Here is a 17,737-nt window from a genome sequence, read left to right as displayed (position 1 = left end):
CTCCGTGGCAGCAGCCTCTCCCCCTCGCCCTCTCCGGCAGCCCCCACCTATATTATAGGATGTGTAGTGTATGTAGTCTGGATCCGTCACAATTGGTGTAAAGAGCAGTGGGATCCACTGCACCCCCTTTGTCCATTTTCACTCTCCACCTTTAGCTCAAATTTAGCTAATGTATCCCCAGTGCTTTGAAAACAAATTGTTGCAGTTCAGTGAGTACGGAGCATGATTGCTATATTGTTACAGTATCAGAAGCTTCCGTGTGCCAGCTCACAGATGGCGTCATTCTAGCAGTGGTACACTGTGCATTTGGTGTGTTCACTTGGATGCGTGCTGCTGCATCCTGGCACAGGAATGGAGCACAGGAAGTTTCAAAGGAGGTGGCTGTAAAAACTGCATGAAACTGGGAGGAAGGGCACACGGGGGCAGGAATCTGTTCTAGGTTTGAGTCTCCAGCAGACATGTAGCATATGCCAAGGTATATGGCCTGCATCTTGACACCATGATTCTTCTTAGATTCAATTCTCATTGATTGGTGGCATTGTGAGAACCTTGAGAACTCTACTATGAGCCTAAGGACCAGGACCAATGGGGGGCAGAGCTGCATTTGGTCCTTTCCCCCTGATTGTCTCTTGGGAGGAGGGCAAAGCATTTGGGTGGGAAGAACCACAAAATTTAACTGCCAACGTGGTTCTGGTCTTCAGGAGCTTATGACAGAGATGTGAGCTATTGCTCTTGGGTTTTTCTGGTGTACCAATGGACAGGGCTTTACTGCATAGTCAAACCAGTCGAGAGGTAATTAATTAGTTCTCATAACAGCCATCCCAGGCGACATGTTAAGTTGTTTCATATTAATTACAAGAGAAGACTGAAGCTAAACTGTGGGAAATTCAGTACAAAGGAAAGTAAACACTTTTTCACTTGGTGCACAGTTAAACTATTGAAATCTCTCCCACAAGATGTAGAGATGGCCACTAGCTTTGGTTGCATATGCACATTAAAAGAGGCACTAAGAAGGTCATTCTGTCAGCCCAAGCATTTTTGCTTTCTCAGCAAAATCATCTCCTGACCCTCCAGAGCAGACGGGGGGGGGGGACATGTGGGAGGAGGAGAGGGAGGAAGTCCCACTGCACCAACAGGTATTGTTGTGCTTCACCCAAAGAATTTTGGGAACTGTAGTTTGATAAGGCTGCTGAGAATTGCAGCTCTGTGGGGGGTAAACTACGGTTCCCAGGATTCTTAGGGTAAAGACATGTGTTTTAAATGTATGGTGTGTACACACCCTTAGGTGTGTTTAAAAGGGGATTACACAAACCCATGGAGGATATGTAATTTTATATTGTAATTTTATGTTGTGAACCACTCTGAGATCTACGGATGCAGTATACAATTTTAATAAAAAATAAAAAATAAAAATATATGGTTAGCAATGGCTACTAGTACTGAAGGTGATATACCATCTCATCAGCCTGGGAAGGTAGCCCCTCTAGAATCTGATCCTAAACCTCCACTGCTTTGTGGGCTATATTTGGAAGAAGAAAGGGCTAAGGAGCAAACCCTACACAAATCTGGAGTGAAGTCTCTAAGATGGTCAGATGGCATCTTTTCGTACCACAGGTACGAGTGCCACCCGTACCTGTTATCGAAGCCCTCTAAGTCCAGAATATCAGTATTCTCTAGCTTTATCCAGTCTTTCACCCACGTTAAACAAGCCGCTTCATAATATAAACTCAAATCTGGTAAAGAAAAACCCCCTCTTTCTTTTTTATCTACCAATATTTTCATTTTTATTCGTGGTCTTTTTCCCTGCCAGATGAATCTCGCTAGGGTCCTTTGCCATTCTTTACACTGTTTTAGTCCTTTCAGTACTGGTATGGTTTGGAACAAAAATAGCATTCTTGGTAGGACATTCATTTTGATAACCGATATCCTCCCTAAGAAGGAAAGTTTTAATCTCTCCCAGATTTCTAGATCTTTCTTGATACCCTTCCAAGTAACCTCGTAATTATCTTTATATAGATTTATGTTTTTCGCTGTGATCCACACTCCTAGATACTTTACCTTCTTCGCAACCATAATTCCCGTCCTTTGTTCCAATTCTATTATATCTTCCTTGGTTATATTTTTTGTTATCATTTTAGTTTTATTCCTGTTAAGCTTAAGACCTGCCACTTCTCCAAATTCTTCTAATTTCTGTAGGGCTTCTGGTAAACTGTTCTTAGGGTCTTCCAAAGTTAGTATCAAATCATCTGCGAATGCTTTTATTTTGAATTCCTTACTTCCTATCTTAATTCCTTTAACCTCCGGTGATTCCCTTAATTTTTTATTAAACCCTTCTAACACTGTTATAAATAACAAAGGGGATAAAGGGCAGCCTTGCCTGGTCCCTTTGACAATATCAAAAGCCTCCGATGTACTATTGTTTATTATGAGTTTGGCTTTTTGCTCTTGATAAATAGCCTCAATACCTCTTCCAAATCCTTCACCAATTCCCATCATTTTTAAATTTTCCTTCATAAAACGCCAGGAGACGTTATCAAATGCCTTCTCGGCATCAATGAAGATCAACGCCGCCTGCTTGTCTATTCTACTATCCAAATATTCAATAATATCTATCACATTTCTTATGTTATCTTTTAATTGTCTCCCCGGAAGGAAACCCGTTTGGTCTTTATGGATTCATTTATTTAAGACTTTTTTTTAACCTTTCCGCCAATACGTCTGCGAACAGCTTATAGTCATTATTTAATAATGAAATAGGTCTATAATTTTTTACCTCTAAGCTGTCCGCGTCTTTTTTAGGGATTAGAGTAAGATATGCTTCTTTCCAGGTGTTTGGAATTCTCCCTTCTTTTAATACATTATTCATAACTTCGCATAGCACTGGCGAAAGTTGGTCACTTAACATTTTATAATATTTAGTTGAGATACCGTCTGGCCCCGGCGCTTTTCCTATTTTCATAGGAAATTTCACAGAATTTCATAGAAAAGTTCATAGAGGCTTCCTTAATCATATAATTAGAGGACCTTTATTCCAAGTATGGGAAAGAAATAAGAATTTGTTGGAAAAGAAAACCCCATGGTGGGTCTCACCAATAGATGTCTTAACTGTCAAAAAAAAACTAACATGGAGGGGGGAAAAGCTACCTATGAAGAACTCATTAATAAAACAGAACAGGGTGTAAAACTTAAACCTTATGAAGAGGTAAAGAATGTGCTTACGGGGTGGCTGCAATACCATCAAGTGAATGATTTGTTAAAAGAAGACAAAAGGAAGCTGGGTTTTGAAGACAAAAAAATCTAAATTTAATGTGGAAATCATAGAAGGTAAAAATAAATTATTATCAAGGATGTATGACCTCTTACTAGAATGGTACACAAAAGATGAAGAGGTGAAGGAGGCCATGATAAAGTGGGCCATAGATATTGGTTATAACATCGACTTTGTAAAGTGGCAAGAATTGTGGAACGTAAATATGAAATTTACAGCGTGTATGGTACTAAGGGAGAACCTCTGGAAGATGATTTATAGGTGGTACCTTACACCAGTGAAGCTAGCTAAGATCTATAACCTGAAGACTAAGAAATGCTGGAAATGTGGTAAGGGGGATGGTGAATTATACCATATGTGGTGGACATGCAGTAAAGTAAAAGGCTTTTGGGAACTGATTTACAACGAACTTAAAAAATTTTTTAAGTATACTTTCCCCCAAAAAACTGAAGCTTTTTTACTAGGAATAGTTGATAAAGAAATAAAAAAAGAGGATAAAAATTTGTTTCTATATGCCACAACGGCCGCTAGAACCATGTTAGCCCAAAACTGGAAAATGGAATTAATACCTTCCATAAATGACTGGCAGATCAAGATGATAAATTATGCTGAACTAGCTAGATTAACAGAAAGACTAAGAGACCAAGACGATCAGAAGTTTCATGAAAATTGGAATAAATATCTGGTATATATAAGAGATAAGTATAGAACCTCGATGACTCTGGCAGGATTAGAACAACTCTAACAGTGTTTGACAAATGTGCAAAAGAGATAAAACACGTAACTTTTGAAACTATCTGATACTTACCAACGAAGTGAAGGGAAGTTCAAGGCTCGGCGGAGCTCAAAATAAGTGTGTATTATGTATATGATTTTGGTAACAGCAATGTTATATGCAACTTATGTAATATAGATTGTATATATGTATAATTAACGAAAACAAATAAAAATTTATTTGCAAAAAAAAAAAAAGATGGTCAGATGGCATCTTGAAGACCACCTTCCAGCAACTTCCACAGCCCAGGTGGTGCCAAACATTTTGCTCTGCTTTCCTTTGGACCACATCAGCGTGGCCGAGAGAGCGTTCTTGTTGTCTGGGCAGCCCAGGACCCCCATACACACTGTCCAGGGTTGCACCCCGGGGAAGTCATTTTGGTCCTGCTAATGCTGTGGTTTTACTCCCACACATGTCCTTGTCTCTCAAGACAGACAGATGCCAACAGTACACTACCTCCAAAATCAAAGGCACTATGGCTATGAATGCCAGTCACTTGGGAGCAACAGCAGTAGAGACTGTCCTCATATGTCCTGCTTGGGAGCTGTCCAGAAGGCTCTGACAACTATGGGAAGCAGCTTGTTACGACTAGGCAGGCTTTGGTCTGATCTAGCAGGGCTCTTATATTATGTTATTCTAAGCTAAGTATAGAAGCAAGAAACTGCGCTAGCTGAATTTTCTAGGAATCAGAACCACTGGGTGGGTGGGAGGGAGGGAGATATGAATGCTCTCTCTCTCCTTTGGACCCAAGCTCTCCAAATGAATAAATGAATTACATGGCCTGGAGAAGATGATGCAAGCCACTGCTTTGAATGCTTGCCCCTCTGATAATAGGGCACTGTCAATGTACTGAGCTAGCCCATATATTGCTCTGTTTGTTTGCATCCTTCCCTCAAGGAGCTCAAAGAAACAACAAGTTCCAGAATGTTAGACTGAGAGACAGAAACCCTGCCTTTCTGGGGCTAAGAGCCCTCAGGGAAAGTGGTAATGAATACCAGAGCCTTTACCAGTCTGGTCCAGCAGCAGGGCAAGGCAAGGCAAGGCAAGGCAAAAAGGTCAGAAGAGGTCATGTCAGGACCAGATTCTGAGCAGCTCCCGCTGGACTCCGCTGGCTGAGTGTGCATCAGCACAGGATTAGGGTCATCCGAAGTCTTAAAAAGTTCAAGCCCTTCCAGTCTCTCTTTCTCTCCCCCCCCCCCGCCAGAGCTGCCTGCAATATTTTAAAGTCCTGCAGCCTCGTCTGCAGCTGCATGCTCTTGTGTGTTGGTGGGCAGGAGAAGCCACAGCAGAATCACTTTGAGTGTGATTGAATAGCCATGTGCTTAGGCCAGGGCGATGCAGAAAGGGGTGCTGAGAGCCATAGTGGTTAGAGTGTTGGAAGAGGACCTGGGAAACCAGGGTTCAAATTCCCACTCAGCCAGGTAGCTCACTAGGTAACCTTGGGCTAGTCACTGGGGGAGAAGACCAATGTACACTACTTTGAGGTCCCTGGAGGAAAAGGTGGATAAAAATGCAATGAATAAATAAAGCAATGAGGCAAGTGGTGCATCATTTGAATGAGAGTTGTCCGCAGGCCAGCACTGGATCTGGAAGGCAGGGGAGAGTTTTAGAGCTGAACTAGAAATCTTAGGTATGTTTTCCATATAAGGGTTGCTTCCAACTTGACTGCTACTGCAGTCAAACTGGATTACTAAACAAGAAGCAGACACACAATCAAACAACCAACTAACATGTGAAAGAGTGCAAAGACTTGTTTCACTTCACACAGATCTTCAATTCTTAAGTTCAGGAAGCTCAAAGCAGAAGTTCAGAGAAACAGGAGGTATGTGGAAAAGGTGATAGTTTATGTTGACTAAAGTTACAGCTTGCTGTATAATGTCCTTCCTTTCCAGGGGTGCCAACCTGAGTAAAACATTTTGTGGGGGCCCATGTAAGGCCCTCCCTGCATAATCAATCACATGACACAGTGCACACACTCTACAGTGGTACCTCGGGTTACATAGGCTTCAGGTTACAGACGCTTCAGGTTACAGATCCGCTAACCCAGAAATAGTACCTCGGGTTAAGAACTTTGCTTCAGGATGAGAACAGAAATCGGGCTCTGGCGGCACGGCAGCAGCAGGAGGCCCCATTAGCTAAAGTGGTGCTTCAGGTTAAGAACAGTTTCAGGTTAAGAACCGACCTCCAGAAAGAATTAAGTACTTAACCCAAGGTACCACTGTATTTGAATGGGAATATCCATCAACTTTGTGGGGGCCCAGCCCCCTCAAATATTTAAGCCCCCACAAATATTTAAAATATTTTAAAATATTTAAAATATTTAAGCTCCTAGGAGTTGGGGCCCCTAGGAGTTAACACAGTGGTTTTCAACCAGTGTGCCATGGCATCCTAGGTCAGGGGTGCCATGGGCAACACTAGCCTCTGTCCCTCTTTCCTTTCCTCCCTCCTCTGATGCCCTCTTGCGCCTCTGCCTCCCAAAGGCTTGCACAGCATTCTGCTGCAGCAGCCTTGGCTACAAGCTCCTCAGACAAATGGTGCCTGTGGGGCTAGTCAGGATGTGCTTCCCAGGCCCCTGTGGGGCAGTGTGAGGAGGCACCTCTCTATGGGGGGGGCAGCTCAAAGACCAGGGGTGGCAGCAGTGGCTGCCCAGAGGGCGCCCAAGGAGAGGGGAGAGGAAAGGCGGCTGAGGGAACACTCCACAGGGGAGGGTCTTTGAAAAAGGGTGAGAGGCTGCCAGCTCTGCAGGCAAGGGGGGACATAACTGGGCTCCTGTGCCCCCCAGGGGAGCCGCAGGAAGAATGGAGTTGGTCAAGGGAGCCGTGGACTCAAAAAGGTTGAAAACCTCTGTGTTAACAAATTGACTGTGCCATTTATGAGAAGCAAAACAACAGAGTTTATTAATTGCTAAATTCAGTGACTGCCATAAAAATAAATTACACCATCCTGAGGTAGGCAGACAAACTCCTCTTTTTGTGTACTGGTATCCAAATATATATACATATTTTGACACCGTCACACTATTTTTAGTTTCCTTTTGGATATGTTTAGAAAGAGCCCTTAACTGTTGCCATGCTGCCATGGAGACTGTATCCATGTGCACTGATATGTTTATAATCGTTTTAAACACTTTCAAGGGCAAAGTCAAGCAGCAACATTATTTTAATGCTGCTTTAAAAACTATTATTACAATGTTTATTTGCTTCTGAGCTTCATATGGTCTTTGAATTTTGGTGATTTGAGGACTTTGCTATTAGGTAACTGACTGAACGGAATGTCCAAAATAAATACCGCCCCCCAACATCAGAGGCTCAGCTCCCTATATACAAGTTATTAGAGTTCATTGATTTGCGTGAAGGCCCATTTAGCAATTCATGAAGTCAACAGAGACTCATATGCATTACTTTAGACATAAGGGTGCAATTACTGGAAACTGGAATAACAGTTTCAGCGATAGCTTCTTGCATCCAGCCTGCTATTCCAGAACTGCATGCCTTGCTTGCTTATGCTTTACATTGTTGAACCTGACTTGATTTTCAGGCAACACTTTCTAAAAGTAGAGATATCTTTGCCTCAAGATAGGTCAGTTCTCATAGAATCATAGAATCATAGAATCATAGAATCATAGAGTTGGAAGAGACCACAAGGGCCATCGAGTCCAACCCCCGGACAAGCAGGAAACACCATCAGAGTACTCCTGACATATGGTTGTCAAGCCTCTGCTTAAAGACCTCCAAAGAAGGAGACTCCACCACACTCCTTGGCAGCAAATTCCACTGTCAAACAGCTCTTACTGTCAGGAAGTTCTTCCTAATGTTTAGGTGGAATCTTCTTTCTTGTAGTTCAGATCCATTGCTCCGTGTCCACTTCTCTGGAGCAGCAGAAAACAACCTTTCGCCCTCCTCTATGTGACATCCTTTTATATATTTGAACATGGCTATCATATCACCCCTTAACCTCCTCTTCTCCAGGCTAAACATGCCCAGCTCCCTTAGCCGTTCCTCATAAGGCATCTTTTCCAGGCCTTTGACCATTTTGGTTGCCCTCCTCTGGACACGTTCCAGTTGGTCAGTGTCCTTCTTGAACTGTGGTGCCCAGAACTGGACACAGTACTGCAGGTGAGGTCTGACCAGAGCAGAATACAGTGGCACTATTACTTCCCTTGATCTAGATGCTATACTCCTATTGATGCAGCCCAGAATTGCATTGGCTTTTTTAGCTGCCGCGTCACACTGTTGGCTCATGTCAAGTTTGTGGTCCACCAAGACTCCTAGATCCTTTTCACATGTACTGCTCTCAAGCCAGGTGTCACCCATCTTGTATTTGTGCCTCTCATTTTTTTTGCCCAAGTGCAATACTTTACATTTCTCCCTGTTAAAATTCATCTTGTTTGTTTTGGCCCAGTTCTCTAATCTGTCAAGGTCGTTTTGAAGTGTGATCCTGTCCTCTGGGGTGTTAGCCACCCCTCCCAGTTTGGTGTCATCTGCAAATTTGATCAGGATGCCCTTGAGTCCATCATCCAAGTCGTTGATAAAGATGTTGAATAAGACCGGGCCCAAGACAGAACCCTGTGGCACCCCACTAGTCACTCTTCTCCAGGATGAAGAGGAACCATTGATGAGCACCCTTTGGGTTCGGTCAGTCAGCCAGTTACAAATCCACTGAGTGGTAGCATAGTCAAGACCGCATTTTACCAGCTTCTTTACGAGAATATCATGGGGCACCTTGTCAAATGCCTTGCTGAAATCCAGGTAGGCTACATCCACTGCGTTCCCTTCATCTACCAGGCTTGTAATTCTGTCAAAAAACGAGATCAGGTTAGTCTGTAATGACTTATTTTTCAGAAATCCATGCTGACTATTGGTGATCACAGCATTCCTATCTAGGTGCTCACAGACTGTTTGCTGAATGATCTGCTCCAGAATCTTCCCTGGTATTGATGTCAGACTGACTGGGCGGTAATTATTTGGGTCCTCTCTTTCCCCCTTTTTGAAAATAGGGACAACATTTGTCCTCCTCCAGTCTGCCGGGACTTCGCCTGTTCTCCAGGAATTCTCAAAGATGACTGCCAGTGGTTCTGAGATCACATCTGCCAGTTCTTTTAATACTCTTGGATGCAGTTCATCTGGCCCTGGAGACTTGAATACATCTAGACCAGCCAAGTATTCTTGTACTATCTCCTTAGTTATTCTGGGCTGTGTTTCTTCTGCTGAATCATTTGCTCCAAATTCTTCAGGTCGGGCATTGTTTTCTTTATCGGAGAAGACTGAGGCAAAGAAGGCATTGAGGAGTTCAGCCCTTTCTGTGTCCCCTGTTTGCATTTCACCATCTTCTCCTCTGAGTGACCCCACTGTTTCTTTGTTCTTCCTTTTGCTACAAACATACCCATAAAAGCCTTTTTTGTTGCTTTTAACCTCTCTAGCAAGCCTGAGTTCATTCTGTGCTTTAGCTTTTCTGACTTTGTGTCTACACGTACTGGCTATTTGTTTGAATTCCTCTTTGGTGGTTTCCCCCTTTTCCATTTTTTGTACACATCCTTTTTAAATCTTAACTCAGTTAAAAGTTCTTTAGATAGCCACCCTGGCTTCTTTAGGCACCTTCCATGTTTCCGTCTCATTGGTATTGCCTGAAGTTGTGCTTTTACTATCTCCCTCTTAACAAACTCCCAGCCATCATGAACTCCCTTTCCTTTTAGTATTACTGTCCATGGGATCTCACCCAGCTTCCCTAAGTTTTATGAAGTTGGCTTTCTTAAAGTCAAGAAATTGAGTCCTAGTATGCTTGGCTGCTCCTTTCCGCTGTATAGTAAACTTCAGAAGAGCATGATCACTCGCGCCTAATGATCCTTCCACTTCTACCCCACTAACCAGGTCATCAACATTGGTTAGGACCAGATCTCAAATGGCTGTTCCTCTTGTTGCTTCTCCCACTTTCTGGACAATCAAGTTGTCTGCAAGGCCAGTGAGGAATCTGTTTGACCTTATGCTCTTGGCTGAGTTTGACATCCAACAAATATCCGGGTAATTGAAGTCCCCCATTACTACTATCTCCCTTCCTTTTGCATGCTTGGCCATCTGTTCCAGGAAGGCATCATCTATGTCCTCCGTTTGGCTTGGGGATCTATAGTAAACTCCCACAATGAGGTCCCTGTTATTCTTCTCTCCCTTAATTTTGACCCAAATGCTCTCACTTTGGCTTTGAGGTTCTAAATCTTGGATCTCTTCACAGGTATACACATCCCTGACATATAACGCCACTCCTCCTCCTTTCTTGTCTGGTCTGTTTCTCTGAAATAGATTGTATCCCTCCATTATTACATTCCAATCGTGGGACTTATCCCACGATTCTCCCTAGCAAGTTATTTCTTCCTTTTACTATGCATGTCAAAAAAAAGGAACAGACTTGCTTAAAATTAAGATTTGGACTCAGAATAACAATTTGGCGTCTTACACAATCCTCAGATATATATTGAGGTGTCCATCTCTCCCTATTCCCTCCTTTCCAATTCCTTTCGCGTGTTAAAAAATGATTCAGAATCTTTTTCAGTGTAAAAGGAACAGAGAATCAGAACATGTAGTTTATTTTAAAAAATACTTTTAGAAGACACTCAGCAGTTATTGAGCTTGTACCCAAATATCTGGATGTCCACCTTTTTTCCTGCATAACTTATGTGGTGGTAAGATCAGCATGGTGGCTCCTCTTCGTAGTTCCTGCACCCCCAGAAGCTCATGGAGAGGCATTCTGCGTGGCAGCATCTACGTTGTGGAAGTCCATCTCCACAGAGGTGTGTCTGGCATCTTCACTATACTGTTTGCGCCTCTTTACCCTGGCCTTTGAGGTGTGTAGTTTAAGGACCAATCTGATTTTTGCCATTGTAAACTGTTTAGAACTGTTTTGAACATATTTTAAATTATTGTAACCCACTCTGATACCTTAAGGTGAAAAACAGGTTAAAAGCAATAATGTTATCCTTTATGGATATAGAAGGCATAATATACCATGATATCCCATAGTATGTGATTACAATGGAAGTGGTTGTGCAATGTCTATCTGCAGAGCCGTTATCCTTTATCCTGTTACACACAATATATGGTTATGGAATTCAGTGAAACAATGATGCAGTGAATGTTCCTGGTTTGTTAGATGGCTTTCAAAAGAATGAGACAAATTCACTTAGACCAGGCCTCACAGCAGCTGTTGGCCATGGAAGCTGAATTGGGCCTCCACATTTGGAGGCACATTTATTTTATTTTTATTTTATTTTATGTTTATATCTCTGACTATACGGTAAAAAGATAAAGGAAGCCATTGCCTTCATGTCTTACTTCAGTTGTAATATGCATACCTTGATGATTCAATAGAACAGGTACACTGTAGTGAGTGAGCCAATTGCCACTTCCATGAAGGATGGTGGCACGTGTGGTATTAATATATTAACTTTGTACTATTTTGACATGCACACCTTTTTGTCAGCTTGGGAATTTCAAAATTCACTGTGTCAGATCTGGTTTCCAAATAAGACAGAGAGTATTCTGACAGCTGAAACAGTGCTTGGATCCAAACTGATCTCAGCCCAGCTGTCATCTGGGGGCAGCCATTCCACCCGGCTGCCTCAGTGGGCAAGACAGGAAGCAGCCAGGTCACATTTCATCAGTTCTGATAGAGGTCCAGCTCCATCCAACACCTCTTGGCCCTGAACTGTGCCAGCTGCTCAACACAGGAACATCTGATTAGAATCTGGTACTGCTTGATTTTGATTTTCCTCTTCTCTTCCTGTCCATTTCCCCGTGTGTCATGGTTTTTTTTGGGTTTTCTTTTTTTAGGATGGTAAGCTGTAGATAGGAACGGTCTTGTTTTGATTGTATGTAAATTGCTCTGGGAGTCTTTTAGGCTGAAGTGTTGGGTACACATGGTCAACATACTACAAGGCATGAACTTGGCTCAATTTTTTTTTATTAAGGGAACTTTGATATTCACATGGAGCCGAGACACTAAGAAGAGCTTCAGAGGCTGAGCTTACATGTTATTGTGGTTGTTGTAGTTCTTGAAAATGCATTCTAATGTAAGTTGAAGCTATGGAGTAGCTTCAGTCTTGCCTTGGGAAAGCAGTCCAATAAATCACATGAAAACACTCGCAAGTATTAAGTCAGCTTTCATTATTTATTTGTCGTCTGTCCATCCCATCCCGTCCCCCGTCCCCCGTAATTTATGGAGGCTATCTGAATTAACAAGGGAATGGCAATTGCCTATAGCATTGAGTTGCTTTAGACATTCAAAGCATGTTAGCCTGATGTCTCATCTTGATTCTAATCCACATTTCAAAGTCTGCTTCCTTGATCAAGAAGCTTTCTAACAAATGTAGTACTTAACCTTACTAAAGGCATTGATTGCACATAATATGCATCAGTTCCATTAATTTAAATGTGACTTTATTAAATAAAAGGCAGTGATTAGCATTGATTAGCCATAAACATTAAGCTCCTTCCCTATTACTAAATATGTTTATTTCATAATTATTTCAGAATGTTACTATTTTATGAGGTACACAGTATAAGAGCAAAAGGCCCTTAAGCTTTTAAAACTGATGTAATTTGGTGTCATATTTTGCCTGACACACATACACCAGTAAATTATCACAAACTGTATATTACAGGACTAAGAAGAGGAATTGTGGCATTGCTAGTCCTAGTCAGGTCACATTTAACGTAACTTTACACATGACTAAAGAGGTGACCAACTGAAGGTATGTTGCCATATTAGCTACAGATGCATCCAGAAGGATGGGGCAGACCCCCCCCCCCTTGCTGGACAGCACGTCATCCCAGGGACTGGAGAAGAATAGGTGAGGAGCTAGTCTGTTCTGGTCTCTCTGGAGACCAGAGGTTTCACTTGCTCTCTGTTCTTGAAACCAAAGTTATTACTTTGGGGAACCCCCCCCAACCTAATGGGGTAGCAAGATCTGTTGGAGTGCCAGTGCTATGAACCTTTCCATCTTGTGCACAGCCTGGATATATATGTGTAGGTGCGTAAATAAACAATATACCATGGAGATAACCACAGTCTCCAGTGACCTATATTCCCAGAAAACCAGATGTGGGGTATGTTTCCTCCCCCCCGAAGTCTCTCACTGCTTGGAGATTGGAGTGTGTATGCCATTACGGTGAATAGCTATTTAGGGTTTTCTGAACAGATATTGCTCAATTGCAGGATCCTATTATGCTTTTGAAATTTTGTCACTTACTGTGACTTTAAAAACATTTAATGAGGAGGAGGTATTGTATAAGAACAGCTTTCTGATTGCTTTAGAAACGTGATAGATGCTGCTTTACCATTGCCATGTGTTGCTATGGGATTTTTCAAGTGTGCAAGAATGCAATTGGCAGAGAGAGACAGAGACAGAGACAGAGACAGAGACTGCTATTCCTGTGCTGTTAACTTACTGCAAAGTTACCAGGGTGAGTCATAAAAGAATTCCAGCTTGATTGGTTGAAGCTCAGCAGCAGGATCCCAGCTGGAGGTAATGGTGTTCAAGAATGACGAAGAAAAATGCCAGTGTCCCAAAAGAGAGTTTCAAGCACTTTATGACAAAAAGGTTAATCCTACAGAATAATGGCTAGGAGTTGTGCTGTCAAAATTACACAGCAGATACATTGACATAGGGTGGCCTTATAGTCAGATACAAAACAGATTATCCGACAAAGTGTGTATTACACACGAAAGCTCATGCCTTGAAAGCTTATATGTAGTTGATCTTTAAGGTGCCACTGGAATTATTAAAAAATATTTCTTCATCTTTCATCTTGTTATTTATTATGACTATGACAGATCAACACGGCTGTCCACCTGGTTTCTCCCGAAAGACATGCTGCAGGCCCGATGCAACCTCAGAGGCAACGTCCAAGGCCTGCGAAGCCTGGGAAACTACTTCAGGTACAAACTGGAAGTCGTGTTGGAGGTCTTGTGAGGCCTCAGACTAGCCTCCAAGGCCCTGGAAGCCCCGCCAAGGTAACTTGACTTTACGTTACGTCATGGGTGCCATTGAGCACCCATAATCTGGGATCCAAGTCAGCACCCCTGATGCTCCCTAGCTGGTCAGTATGAATCCTCATGCTACCAGTATACCTGAAGGAGCGTCTCCACCCCCATTGTTCTGCCCGGATGCTGAGGTCCAGCGCCGAGGGCCTTCTGGCGGTTCCCTCATTGCGAGAAGCAAAGCTACAGGGAACCAGGCAGAGGGCCTTCTCGGTAGTGGCGCCTGCCCTGTGGAACGCCCTCCCATCGGATGTCAAAGCGATAAATAACTACCTGACATTCAGAAGACATCTTAAGGCAGCCCTGTTCAGGGAAGTTTTTAATCTGTGATATTTTAGTGTATTTTTGGTTTTCTATGGAAGCCGCCCACAGTGGCTGGGGAAACCCAGCCAGATGGGCGGGGTACAAATAATAAATTATTATTATTATTATTATTATTATTATTATTATTATTATTATTATTACTTCTTTCTAGTTTGCCTGGATCCGAGGGAGCAGGGGAGAGACAGAGTTTGCATTATGGACTAGGGCCTGGGTAAGAAAGGACAGGAAGGATGCACTGAAGCAAGTGGAGAAGCCTGCCACCTGCAAACACTGCAGTGCAGTGGCTCCCAGTTAGGGGTCCAGGGACCCCTGGGGGTCCACAAGATACGCGCAAAGGGTCTGCAGCACCATCTCTTGCTGGGGGACTCACTTACCTTGTTAATTGCACAGTGAAAGCCTTCCACAGATCATCCAGTCTCTGCTTGCGACCAGTGCCTGGGAAAGAGTTGCTGGATGGCAAGGGAGCTGGGATTGGGCACAAACCTCTGACACAGTTTCTTAGGTCTCTTATAAGTGAAGGGGAGGGAGGGAGACAGAGACAGAGCACAAACTGTTTGCTCCACATGCTTATCATTTTTTTTTTAATGTAAGGGATTCCTTCCCCTTATTCTCTGCTTTTAGCTGAAAATAACCTCTACAGTAATTGCTTCCAATGACTGTCAAGTTTAGAGGACTCTCCCACAGCTTGTAGGTCGGGTTTTAAGTGAATCTTGCCTTATGAGTTTAGGATTCATGTCTCGTTTCCAGCAGGGAAAATAGTTAAGCAAATAGCCACAGTTCGCCCTCTGATTATTTAATTCAGTGCAAAAGGCAGCCTGTGTGGATTTTGTTTTATTGTTTTTATGGGAAGTTATGTGGCTACACATGGGGGTGGGAGGAAACAGAAACCTAATAAATTAAAAAGCTGGTTGTTCCTATTGGGTAATCAGCAAGAATAAAAACCTCACTCCAAATAAGTACTGTATTTAACTAATTAATATATTTAAGCCAGTGATGAAACTTTGGCACAGAAGAAAATAATAATAATAATAATAATAATAATAATAATAATAATAATAATAATAATATATTAATTCCTAAATACAGTTACTAAAATACATTACTACTACTACTACTACTAAAACTTGGCTTTAGTGCATTGGCTGTCAAGCAATTCTTTGAGTTATGTGATGAAGTACAATTTTTTCTGACAGATTTAAAATTTCCATGTGATCAGTTGAACAACTTTGCATGGTTGTATATATTAACCTACTTAGCAGACATTTTCACATACTTGATCACTCTCAACACAAGCCTTCAAGGTAGTGATGTGAGTATTTTTTACGTTGAAGATAAGATTGAGGCAGTGATTAAAAAATTATGGGCAGGGGGGGCCACTAGGGGCGCATCAGAAGATGGCTGACAATAACATCTCTCCGACACACACAAGGTAATTTGGAGGCTGTGATGGGAGTAAATAGCCTCCCTACCCCCCCCAGGATTGTGGGGGGGACTGCCCTTGCCTGCTGTGCCCTATACCACCCCTGAATTTGTGGGGATGGGGGCACTAGGCACAATGCCCTCCTGTGGGATTTTGGCGCTCCTGGACGCCGTCTCTGATCCGCACCACTAGCTGCAAGAACTTCAAAAGAAACAATTTGGATGAAGCGAATGCACATATTTCAAGGAAGGAGGGGGAATAAAGACTGCTAACAGAAGAGATCTCTGATAAAACAAGACGAGTCGGAGGAACAAGTATAAATCATGAGAAGATACGCCAAGACTCGGTATGGCAAAGGGACTGATGGGGGAGGGGGAAAAAACTTTCCTTTCTTTCCTTTATGTGATTAAACAAGAATCCCCCCCCTCACGTCAGAAATGTCATTTTAAGGACTTAAGCTGTGGATTTAAGGCTGTGTGGAGATAAACTTTCGAACCAAAGCATGTTTTAAGAAGAGCGTGGAATGTATAAGGGCTTTGGAATGACGCAGTTAAAAATACCGTCGCCAAATTGGGAAATTCTGTCGGAGGACTTAAGTCTGGGAGGAGAAATAGAGAAATAGAGCTGTTTTTATATTGTGGGTGAAACTCCTCAGAGGGACTTAAGAACGACAGTTCTGTAATTAATGATGGAAAGAGCGATGTTATCTATGAAGGCGATGATATATGGAAACCATCTCGATTTGAGGATTGGAAGAATGGAAAAATTCACACAGGATTATTATTGGTGTTTATCGGCTTAAGGAGACTATCAGAAGAGATCATAAAGAAAAAAGAGAAAATATATGAACAAGATGTGATGTGGAAACAGCAAGATAAGACTGGATAGAATTATGAACTTTGTTTGGACTGATTTGGACATTAACGCAGTAGCAAGAAGATGATCAGAATCCCCCTTCGGATCTTGAAATATGGGTCCCCTCAACAAAATTTAAAATTCGGCTTTGTAATTTGGAATTTATGTGATGTGATTTGATTTGATTGGCCGGTTAATAAAAATTATTTTAAAAAATAAAAATAAAAAATTATGGGCAAGCTGCGTAGAAGGTGGTTGCCTCACTAACATCACGACACTGGAGGCCACTGACGTAGAATTGATACCAGAAGTAAAACATTACATCCCTGAGCACCTGTGTGATTTAGCAACTAGCTTCAGAGATTACTTCCCTGCACCAAATCCTGAAAACTCATGGATAAGGAATCCTTTTGATTCTCTATGTGTGGAAGAGCAAGTTCCACTTGTTGACGTGACTTGTAATGAATCACTGAAATCATTTTTCAAAGAATGTAGACTGGACCAATTCTGGGTTTTTGCTGATTATAAGAAGTTAGGTGTAAAAGCTTTGAAATGTCTAATTCCCTTTTGTTCCACATACTGTATCTTTGTGAACAAATATTTTCAACATTTTGTTATATGAAGAACTAGCATAGAAATCAGCTTGATGAACCAGTTTTGAGAATAAATGTAGGAAATATTGCATCAGATGTGTAAGAGATTGTTCAGGACAAAAAGAGGCATGAATCCTCCCATCACATTTAGGTTTCATGTGTTTTTAACATTTTGTTGGGAGCCGCACAGAGTGCCTGAAGCAACCGAGCCAGAAGGGTGGCATATATAAATAAATTGTGGTGGTGGTGGTGGTGGTGGTTGTGGTCGTGGTTTAGGAGCTGCTAGACATGTCATAATTTGTTCACTTGTACAATATGCATTAATAAAATTAAATTTGTCTTCCCTCCAACTAAATCTTTGTCATTTTTGCATGGTAATATCACAAATTTTATGTTCTGTTTTTTTTTTTAATATACCTAAAATAATTTGCTCATTAGGGGTTACCTCTTATTTTCTTCAAATATTGCTTTGC

Source organism: Podarcis filfolensis, assembly GCF_964270895.1.
Source record: "Podarcis filfolensis genome assembly, chromosome: 3".
Classification (NCBI taxonomy): Eukaryota; Metazoa; Chordata; class Lepidosauria; order Squamata; family Lacertidae; genus Podarcis; species Podarcis filfolensis.
This window is presented reverse-complemented; position numbering follows the sequence as displayed.